The sequence below is a fragment of the Triticum dicoccoides genome, chromosome 2A, assembly GCF_002162155.2.
Source record: "Triticum dicoccoides isolate Atlit2015 ecotype Zavitan chromosome 2A, WEW_v2.0, whole genome shotgun sequence".
Classification (NCBI taxonomy): domain Eukaryota; kingdom Viridiplantae; phylum Streptophyta; class Magnoliopsida; order Poales; family Poaceae; genus Triticum; species Triticum dicoccoides.
Genome location: NC_041382.1, coordinates 62,214,868 through 62,226,255, shown reverse-complemented (window position 1 = coordinate 62,226,255; position 11,388 = coordinate 62,214,868). Strand labels below are relative to the sequence as shown.

The window sequence follows — 11,388 nt, the reverse complement described above, 5'->3', positions numbered from 1 at the left end:
GGTCCCGGTACAACACTACCCCGGAGGGCCTCATGGGCTGAAGTGGGAGGGGAACCAGCCCCTAGTGGGCTGGTGCGCCCCCCATGGGCCTCCCCGTGCGCCTAGGGTTGGAAACCCTAGGGGTGGGGGCGCCCCACTTGGCTTGGGGGGCACTCCACCCCCTTGGCCGCCGCCCCCCTTGGAGATCCCGTCTCCTAGGGCCGGCACCCCCCCTAGGGGTCCTATATATAGTGGGGGGGGAGGGCAGCCGCACCCTAGCCCCTGGCGCCTCCCTCTCCCTCTCGTGACACCTCTCCCTCTCGCTAAGCTTGGCGAAGCCCTGCCGAGATCGCCGTTGCTTCCACCACCATGCCGTCGTGCTGCTGGATCTCCATCAACCTCTCCTTCCCCCTTGCTAGATCAAGTTGGAGGAGACGTCTTCCCAACCGTACGTGTGTTGAACACGGAGGTGCCGTCCGTTCGGCGCTAGGTCATCGGTGATTTGGATCACGAAGAGTATGACTCCATCAACCCCGTTCTCTTGAACGCTTCCGCTCGCGATCTACAAGGGTATGTAGATGCACTCCCCTCTCCCTTGTTGCTAGATGACTCCATAGATTGATCTTGGTGATGCGTAGAAATTTTTAAAATTCTGCTACGTTCCCCAACAAAAACTCGATGCACTTGACGCTCCATAGGAATTGTCATTCAATACCAGAGCTTAAAGCATATGTATCTTCATCTTTATGCCATTCATCCTTGGATCCATTCAATATCCTTAAGGCACCACCTATGTAATATACCTTCAAATTTATTGGGGAAGAAAGCCCATCGCACCTCGCTATGTCGGTGTCCGGTTGAAGCCCGCCATCTTTCTCGACAGACCAAAAATGGCATAGGAATCATATACTCACTAAAGACAATTTAAGTAAGAGACAACATTTTGAAGATTTGACATGTTTATTATGTGATGAACATGAATCTGTCTAACACCTTTTGGTTGGTTGCATTGTTGCCCGTGCTGTTAGTGTGTGATTGTTGATATCTTTCAGTTTCTCCTTCCCAATTCTATGGATGATCTTTGTGCTATGTGGCTTAAATTTAAGAAGATGGTTGTTCCTAATATGTCATGCGTTGCTGCCTTGTGGAGCTTATATGGACTATGTGTAATGAAATGCATTTTCATGCCTTGGTCTGGAAAGATGCTTAAACTCTTTTGGCAAGGGTTAGCGCTCTGCTGTGTCAATGGAAGATCGTGTGCGATGACTCTCAATATGTGTTGCTTCAAAGATGCTTGTTGATTCTGGACCAGCGAAGAGGAGAGCTCCATATCGACCCATCGTTGGATTTGCAAGATGCCGTTCTAGCTAAATTTGCAATGTTGATGATTGGTCCCTGATGTTTCGCATGTAGGCTCTATTTGTTGCTTAAAATACTAGAAAACTTGTCAATTTGGCCCTGCTACTTTAGCTTGGCTCGAGAGCTGGGAACAATTTTGTGTGCCTGTGTGCCTCACTTATAATAAAATGGGGAGGGGGAAACCCTTTCTTTCAAAAAAATGGCATAGGAATTCTAATCAACACCAAGATTTAGTGATGGGGAACATAGGGTTGGGGGCTTTGGTGGCTTTGAGATTTGCAAAGCCACGTGTCATCTGATCGATGGGGCTAACTGAGATGAACCGTACAGCTAGGTCGCAAAAATGCTAAACGCACGGGCTCATTACGGGTGGATTACGGGCCCTTCCATCTATTCTATTCAACTCCCCCCCTAATTTATAGCTGGGTGGGGCCCTTTCCACTCCCTTAATCCAATCAGCACTAAGGATGGCAATGGGTCGGGTTGAACAATATCAAATCCATATCCATATCCATGAAGACAGTTTTTGCCCGTCCATGAAAAAATCCACGGGTGAAAAAATGTGTCCATGTCCAAACCCGATGGATATCCATACCCACTGGATATCCATGGGGTCCTCTCGAGACATATAAATATGATATAACACAATGTTAACATAAGCTCTTCCATTCTTCACCTTGTGGTAGGCTAGGCTTCACTTATGGTATACATTAACTTATGGTAAATCAACATTCAATGACATTCTAACTTCATTTAGTATTTTTCTAACAGAAGAGAATGACGAGTCATTTAACAACAAGATAAAAATAAGGGAAGGGGCGTTGGAGTATTCTACGGAGGGGATTGAATGTCAACTAATAATGGGATCACATCATTAGGAGAATGATGTGATGAACAAGACCCAATCCTAAGCCTAGCACAAGATCGTGTAGTTCGTTTGCTAAAGCTTTTCTAATGTCAAGTGTCATTTCCTTAGACCATGAGATTGTGCAACTCCCGGATACTGTAGGAGTGCTTTGGGTGTGCCATACGTCACAACGTAACTGGGTGGCTATAAAGGTACACAACAGGTATCTCCGAAAGTGTCTGTTGGGTTGGCACGAATCGAGACTGGGATTTGTCACTCCGTGTAAACGGAGAGGTATCTCTGGGCCCACTCGGTAGGACATCATCATAATGTGCACAATGTGACCAAGGAGTTGATCATGGGATGATGTGTTACGGAACGAGTAAAGAGACTTGCCGGTAACGAGATTGAACAAGGTATCGGGATACCGACGATCGAATCTCGGGCAAGTATCGCACCGCTAGACAAAGGGAATTGTATACGGGATTGATTAAGTCCTTGACATCGTGGTTTATCCGATGAGATCATCATGGAGCATGTGGGAGCCAACATGGGTATCCAGATCCCGCTGTTGGTTATTGACCGGAGAGTTGTCTCGGCCATGTCTGCATGACTCCCGAACCCGTAGGGTCTACACACTTAAGGTCTGATGATGCTAGGGTTATAGGGAAAGTATGTACGCGGTTACCGAATGTTGTTCGGAGTCCCGGATCAGATCCCGGACATCACGAGGAGTTCCGGAATGGTCCAGAGGTAAAGATTGATATATAGGAAGTATGGTTTTGGCCACCGGAAGTGTTCCGGGCATCACCGATAGTGTACCGGGACCACCGGAGGGGTCCAAGGGTCCACCGGGAGGGGCCACGGGCCCCGGAGGCATACATGGGCCAAGTGTGAGAAGGGACCAGCCCCTAGGTGGGCTGGGGCGCCTCCCCACCAAGGCCCATGCGCCTGGAGAGAAGAGGGGGCAAACCCTAAGAGCATATGGGCCCTAAGGCCCATGCCTGGTGCGCCTCCCTCTCCCCCCCCCCACTTGGCCGCCACCCCAGATGGGGATTGGGGCTGCCGCCACCCCTAGGGTAGAAACCCTAGGTGGGGGCGCAGCCCTCCCTCTCCCCCTATATATAGTGGAGGCAAAAGGGCATCCCAAGACATGAGGTCCTTCTCCTGTTGGCGCAACCCTACCCCTCTCCCTCCTTGTCTCTCGTAGTGCTTGGTGAAGCCCTGTTGGAGTCCCGCGCTCCTCCAACACCACCACGCCGTCGTGCTGCTGCTGGATGGAGTCTTCCCCAACCTCTCCTTCTCCCCTTGCTGGATCAAGGCGTAGGAGACGTCACCGGGCTGTACGTGTGTTGAACGCGGAGGTGCCGTCCGTTCGGCACTAGGATCATCGGTGATTTGGATCACGACGAGTACGACTCCATCAACCCCATTCACTTGAACGCTTCCGCTTAGCGATCTACAAGGGTATGTTGATGCACTCTCTTTCCCCTCGTTGCTAGATTACTCCGTAGATTGATCTTGGTGATGCGTAGAAAATTTTAAATTTCTGCTACGATCCCCAACAGTGGCATCATGAGGTAGGTCTATGCGTAGTTTCTATGCACGAGTAGAACACAAAGCAGTTGTGGGCATCGATATTGTCAATTTACTTGCCGTTACTAGTCTTATCTTGATTCGGCGGCATCGTGGGATGAAGCGGCCTGGAACGACCTTACACGTACTCTTACGTGAGACTGGTTCCACCGACTGACATGCACTAGTTGCATAAGGTGGCTAGCGGGTGTCTGTCTCTCCCACTTTAGTCGGATCGGATTCGATGAAAAGGGTCCTTATGAAGGGTAAATAGAAATTGGCATATCACGTTGTGGTTTTCGCGTAGGTAAGAAACGTTCTTCCTAGAAACCTATAGCAGCCACGTAAAAAACTTGCAACAACAATTAGAGGACGTCTAACTTATTTTTGCAGCATATGCCTTGTGATGTGATATGCCCAAGAGGATGTGATGAATGATATATGTGATGTATGAGATTGATCATGTTCTTGTAATAGGAATCACGACTTGCATGTCGATGAGTATGACAACCGGCAGGAGCCATAGAAGTTGTCTTAATTTATTTATGACCTGCGTGCCAACATAAACGTCATGTAATTACTTTACTTTATTGCTAAAGCGTTAGCCATAGTAGTAGAAGTAATAGATGACGAGATAACTTCAAGAAGACACGATGATGGAGATCATGATGATGGAGATCATGGTGTCATGCCGGTGACAACTATGATCATGGAGCCCCGAAGATGGAGATCAAAAGGAGCAAAATGATATTGGCCATATCATGTCACTATTTGATTGCATGTGATGTTTATCATGTTTTACATCTTATTTGCTTAGAACGACGGTAGCTTAAATAAGATGATCCCTCACTAAAATTTCAAGAAAGTGTTCCTCCTAACTGTGCACCATTGCGAAGGTTCGTTGTTTCAAAGCACCACGTGATGATCGGGTGTGATAGATTCTAACGTTCGAATACAACGGGTGTAAGCCAGATTTACACACGCAATACACTTAGGTTGACTTGACGAGCCTAGCATGTACAGACATGGCCTCGGAACACGGAAGACCGAAAGATCGAACATGAGTCGTATAGAAGATACGATCAACATGAGATGTTCACCGTTGATGACTAATCCGTCTCACGTGATGATCGGACACGGCCTAGTCGATTCGGATCATGTTTGACTTAGATGACTAGAGGGATGTCTATCTGAGTGGGAGTTCATTAAATAATTTGATTAGATGAACTCAATTATCATGAACATAGTCTAAATTGTCTTTGCAAATATGTTGTAGATGAATAGCTCACGTTGTAGCTCCCTATTTCAATACGTTCCTAGAGAAAGACGAAGTTGAAAGGTATTGTAAGCAATGATGCGGACTAGGTCCGTAGTCCGAGGAGTGTCCTCACTGCTACACAGAAGGCTTACGTCTTTGATGCACCGCTCGATGTGCAAACCCCTACAACGTCGTCTGTGGATGTTATGAACATCTAACAGACACGTCCTGATGACTACTTGATAGTTTAGTGCACCATACTTTACGGCTTAGAATCAGGATTCCAATGACGTTTGAACGGCATGAGACATATGAGATGTTCCAAGAGGTGAAATTGGGATTTCAGGCTCATGCCCGTGTTGAGAGGTGTGACACCTCTGACAAGTTCTTTTGCCAACAAAATGGAGGAGAATTGCTCAGCTAGTGAGCATGTGCTCAGAATGTGTGGGTGCTACAATCACTTAAATCAAGTGGGAGTTAAACTTTCAGATAAGATGGTGATTGATAGAGTTCTCTAGCCACTATCACTAAGCTACTAGATCTTCATGATGAACTATGACATGCAAGGGATGGAGTTGATCACGGAGCTGTTCGCGGTGTTTAAGACCGCAAAAGGTAGAAATCAAGAAGGAGCATCAAGTGTTGATGGTTTAACAAGATCACTGGTTTCAAGAAGGGCAAGGGCTAGAAGGAAAACTTCATGGATGGCAAACCAGTTGCCGCTCCATTGAAGGAACCCAAGGTTGAACCCAAACCCGAGACTAAGTGCTTCTATTGTAAAGGGAACGGTCACTGGTAACGGAATTACCCCAAGTGCTTTTATTGTAAAGGGACATGTGATTGTGGGGTAGGGATAGTAGATTTTTGCTCATTAAGTCATACTATAGGGTCAGGTTTGGGTATACCCACGAGTACAAGATTATATACATGCCCTACCAGCAAACAATCGGGTCGGGTTTGAACGCCATATATGGACACAAAAGTATATCCAAACCCTATCCATTCTGGTCGGATATCCATGAATATCCATGTCCGTGGATAAAATTGTCATCCTTAATCAGCATTTGACAAATCACAAACACTCCGTAAACCCCCCGTATTAATCCGTGACTGTAGCATTGCCGGCCAGGTCGTATAAGATTTCTTTCGTCCAACGAACGCCATCACCCAGCTCGCAGAGCAGCTCCCGGATATGCTGAAGATCCTGAAGAAGGGTGGTGAAGAGCAGCGTAGAACTGAGGAAGCATGTGATGGTTGAGGCCGCTCAGCACGGACGCCACGGCCTGCCAGCCATTCGCCGACTGCGGCGGCGTGTCGAAGCACGACCCGTTGAGCTTCTTGGCCGACGGCTGGCGCGTGGCGTGTTCTCCCGGGCTCGCGGCCTTGCGTTTCCCCGCGCTCCCGCCGCTGGCGTCCGGCGACGACGACGACGGTGCGTAGTACGACGGCTCCACTACGTGCCTGGTGTCGCCGACGGGGAGGAGCTGGTTTAGGGAGGGGTGTACGGCGAGGTGGTGGGTGGCGCCGTGCTCGACGTCGGTGTCCAAGATCTGCGCGAACGCGTAGTCGTCGAACAGCTCGGAGAAGGACGGGAACGCCGGGAGCCTCCCGGCGAGCGGCTGCTGGTGGTACTGCTGCCTTATCATGGGTCTGCAGGTGGCGTCGGTGAAGGCACCGCCGCCGCAGAGGGCGTCGTGGTCGGCCATGTGGTCGTAGTCGGCGAGCGGCGGCACCATCGGCGACGCCAGGGCCTTCTTGTAGATCCGGCACAGCACCCAGTCATCCAGCTGCACACATGTGAACAACATATATCAATATCGGTGCCGGTACCGCCATGCCTATCGTTGTCGAAAGCTATTGAACTTGACGAATCAATGGCTGCCACTAGCTATGGCTGTCATCCAACTGCACGCCATGCCACTAGCTAGCTACCCATCAATCGCAAAGCTGTTCCCTTCTCCAATCAAAGCAGAGGAAAACAAATTAAGCATCTCTCGTGCTCACTCATAAGGTATCATTCATCAAAGTACAGCTCGATGTGATATGATACTATTAGCTTGATAGTACTACTAATCACAGTCATCTCAGGTTAGAGGGTAATTCGGTCATTAAATAAAGATGGATGCATTTCTAGCGATCAACGCTGCAACGGCACGCCGGTGCAACCGTGCAACAAAGCAAACGCGTGGGCCGTGGCGCCAAGAGGATCAGGATAGGATGCATGCAAGCCGCGTGACACTGTTGCACGCGGGTATGGCCGGTGCCGCCGGTAACGAACTAAACGAGAACTAATTTATGGAAGCAAGTGGGATGGACGTAACGTACCCTCATGGAGACGTTGCGGAACTTGTTGGACTTGTAGGTGTTGACGGCGGCGGCGAGGCGGTACTCGTGCATGATCCAGGCCGTCTTGGTGCCCTTGGGCGGGCGGCCCTTGTAGAAGACGAGCGCCTTCTTGACGCCGACGCCCTGGCCGGTGGCGGCCTCGTGGATGGGCTTGTCGGTGCCGGTGGCCTTCCAGTAGCCGGAGCCGGCGGCGCTGTTGGGGCGGATGCCGTTGGGGTACTTGCGGTCCCGCGGGCTGAAGAAGTACCGCTCGCAGTCGCCGTACACCGCCTGGGCTGCGGTTTCATCATCAGAGTCGAACCATGGTGAGCAGAGCAGGGACTACATACAGCGGTGATCGGTTGATTGGTTGAGAACTTACAAGGGAGGTCCCGTGGATCGAACTTGTAGATGTCGACGTCGGCGATGATGGGGACCGGGCACGGCGCGGCGGTGGCGCGGTTGCGGAGGTAGTGCAGGATGAGCTCCTCGGGTGGAACCGGAACCCCGGCGGCAGCGACGTCGCCGCGCCCTGCCCCTGCTGTGCCATCAACATGATCGATCGACCACGCGACCGACACGCACGCCGCACACACGATCAAGGGTGGAAGGGAGAAGCTCACACACACACTGTGTCGAAGTAATGGGCCTCGCAGCCGACTGCCCACTCGCGGCCGAGTCCCGAGGACGACTTCAGGATGAGCCGACTCCTGACTGGCGACTTTCAGAGAAGCCGGCCATGGGGAGTCGGCCTGCGACGCCAACAACCCCCATGCCCTCATAAAGAGGGACGGGACGGGGAGTGGCCACAGTAAGGTCCACTCCCACCCTTTTCCAAGGGCAGGCGTGTCCACAGTACGCCATACCCGCGGAGATCTCCGCCCGGCGCGACACTATTGCCATGCCCGCCCTGACGTCAGCCCCAGTGGGCGGAGTCCTGTGCCCACGACGGCCTGCCGGTACGACCCAGGGACGACGGGTCCCACCAGTCGGCGGGCGTACGCAAGACGGCGAGAGCGCCACCAGTCGGCCCAGTTGGGAGTCGGCCCCCAGGAGTCGGCCGGCCCCTCCCACGGGCCCCACGCGCCATTAACCAGACGCGACAAGGAGTGGCCATAGTGATCGCCCGCCAGACGGCGGAGCTGTCGCCACGACCCCATGACCGAGCCCGCGTCATTAGAGACACGGCTACAGTAATCTACAGCCGGCAAGACCCGCCCGTGGCGGACGCGGCCTGTCGGCTCCGTACCGAGCCAGTCGGCGGGCCCCAGGAGTCGGCAGATAAGACGGCGGCCAGTGAGACTGACGGCTGGGCCCGTGTCCAGCCGGATTACCATTGTACCCCTGAGGGGTAGGCCTATATAAACCCCCCAGGGCACCCATGCAAAAGGTTGGAATCCATTAGCACTAGACCAGATCATATAGGAAGGAGAGAGTTAGCCTTGCCTTCTCCTACCTCCAAGAAACAGCTCGAGGAGCAATCGTGTACACACTTTGCCATAGAGAACATGCGGAGACCCCGTAGAGCAGCAGTAGGGGTATTATCTCCATGGAGAGCCCCGAAGCTGGGTAAGATTCGACGGCGTGCATGCCTTCGCCTTATCCCGTTTTCAGGCACCGGCGACGTTCTACTCGCCCCCACCATGATAAGCCATCCTCTGGCATATGTCGCACCCAACCCCCGACATTTGGCGCCCACCATTGGGCCTGGTACACCGTCGTCCGGAGACCTGCTCTGGACGGGAACCCTTTTCCTCCCTGGCGAGCGCAGCCAGCCCGGCACGCCAGACGGAGTTTGCGCCGACGCACTGCACGGCGCTGAGATCGCCTGCGGAGCCAGCTGCCTTGCCGATCTTGTCAGCGAGGTTCGCCTCCCCGACGAGCCTGCATCCGAGGCGGCCCCGAGAGCCTCCTCGCGGGCCTCCTTGACCAACTCCACGTCGTCGGCGAGCCTGCCGTGGACTTGGAGTATGTAGGCTTCACCGACCCGATGCTGGTCGACTCGACGCGTTTCCCACCAACGTGGTGGTCTACGATGAGCCGCTCCCTCGCGCGGAGAGCGACGGAAGCACCGTCACAGAGCTGCTCGTCATCGGTCATGACGAGCCTCCCGGCGGAGGAGCGCATGACCCACTTGGCGCGGCACTGCAAGACCTGACCGCGCGCATTCTGGAAAACACTGACGCGAAGACGTTGCAGGCGCGCCGCCTTCAGCTCGTCGAAGGCGCGAAGAAGGTGGCTAGCATGAGACGCTTGTCAGAAGCCTACCAACGTGAGATGGATCGCGCTGTAGGTGGCTCGCCAGCCCCAACTGGGCCCAGCCGCCTAGGCGCGGTCCAGCAGCGCGGCGTGGCCATCGCCAACCTATTCGGGGCAAATCGCTCGAGCCACCCAGACGACGGCGGATGAGCTGGACAACTTCGAGGGCGAAGAGCGCCGCCTGATGGCGGAGCGAGTCCAGCGGCTCCTCGACGCGGCTGCTGCACAGAGGTGCCGCAACAACAAAACGACGACCCGCCTCCATGCCGAGACCAAGGCGCGACATCTCGGACGCCGACTGGCGGCGCCCGAGGAAGGAAAGATAAGGATCCGGCTGTCAGCCGCGGTCAGACTCGCATTACCATAGAGCGCGACCAAGACGGCCGCCCAAGAGCAGTAGAACGACGGGACGACTGTCCGCCTCCTCCTCCTCGCAAGGAAAGGCGAGTATCCCCGCCGCCTGTTGACCATCCGACTCTCGGCGACCGCCTTGGCCGCCGAGAGGGAGTCGGAGAAAACGACGCCCGCCACCGGATCGACCGACTTCACCGATCCCTGGCGCTGGAAGAAGAAGACGAGTTGGGTCCGCCTTGTTTTAGGCCCCGCATTCGAGACGAGCCCTTTCCCAAAGGGTTCATGCTCCCAAGAGACACGCCCAAGTACACCGGCTCCGTGAAGCCAGAGGACTGGCTGGTTGACTACTCCACGGTCTTCAACATAGCGAACGGCAACAAGTGTGTTGCCGTAAAATACGTTCCGCTCATGCTCTAGGGCACGGCTCGGACATGGCTGAACAGCCTGAAGCCCCGCAGCATCAACAGCTGGGTCGACTTCATCGATGCATTCGTCCGCAACTTCACAAGCACGTACAAGCGTCCTCCCAAACCTCGCCAGCTTTCCTTGTGCGTGCAAGGCCCCAACGAGTCGACTCGCGACTACCTCACGCATTGGGCCGAGCTCCGGAACTCTTGTGAGGGCGTGCACGAGGTGCAGGCTATCGAGTACTTCACTGCCGGGTGCAGAGAAGGCACCCTCCTCAAGCACAAGCTCCTTTGCGACGAGCCAAAAACCCTCGACGAGCTGCTGATCATAGCAAACAAGTATGCCATGGCCGACTCCTCCATGAAGGTGGAGATTCAAGTTAGTACGACTGGCAAAGTGGTCCTTCAGGCTCCTAGAACTCTGGCTGGAGACGCCCGTCGGCGACAAAAGCAGAGCGACCACAAGCGCAAGGCCCCACAGCCGGCTTCCAGCAGCCGGCAGGTGGCGACAGTCGAAGACCAGCACCCGGAAGGGCAGCCTCCACCCAAGCGACAGAAAGGCGGCAAGCCAACTGGTTGCCGGCTTTCTCGTACGAGCAGACTCTGGATGGTCCTTGCAAGTTCCACAGTGGCGCGAAGCCGTCGAATCACACCACCCGGAAGTGCCACTGGCTCATCAGGATCGCCAAAGGAGATGGCCTCCTGCCTCCCCTGCCTGCTGGGCAGCAGCCTCCGCCTCCACCCCAGCAGCCGGCTGTCAGGCCAGTCGGCGCAGTACAAGACGAGTACCCCGAAGAGCATGGAGCCTACGTGGTATTTACCAGTGTGGCTGATGATCGACGCAGCAGGCGGCTGCAGCGGCAAGAGGTGAATGCAGTAGCATCAGAGACACCAGAATTTATGCACTGGTCCGAGAAGCCTATCAGATGGAGCAGAGCTGATCACCCGGAGGTGATGCCGAGTCCGGGCTCCTATGCCTTGGTCTTGGATGCCACCTTTGCCACAGATAGACGAGCTGCTCGTTT

At 53.9% G+C, this 11,388-nt stretch overlaps 1 pseudogene; it reads right to left on the bottom strand.

Annotated features, from left to right (window-relative positions):
* Window positions 1-5,906: 5,906 nt before the first annotated feature.
* On the bottom strand, window positions 5,907-7,899 carry LOC119358939 (annotated as a pseudogene).
* Window positions 7,900-11,388: the final 3,489 nt, after the last annotated feature.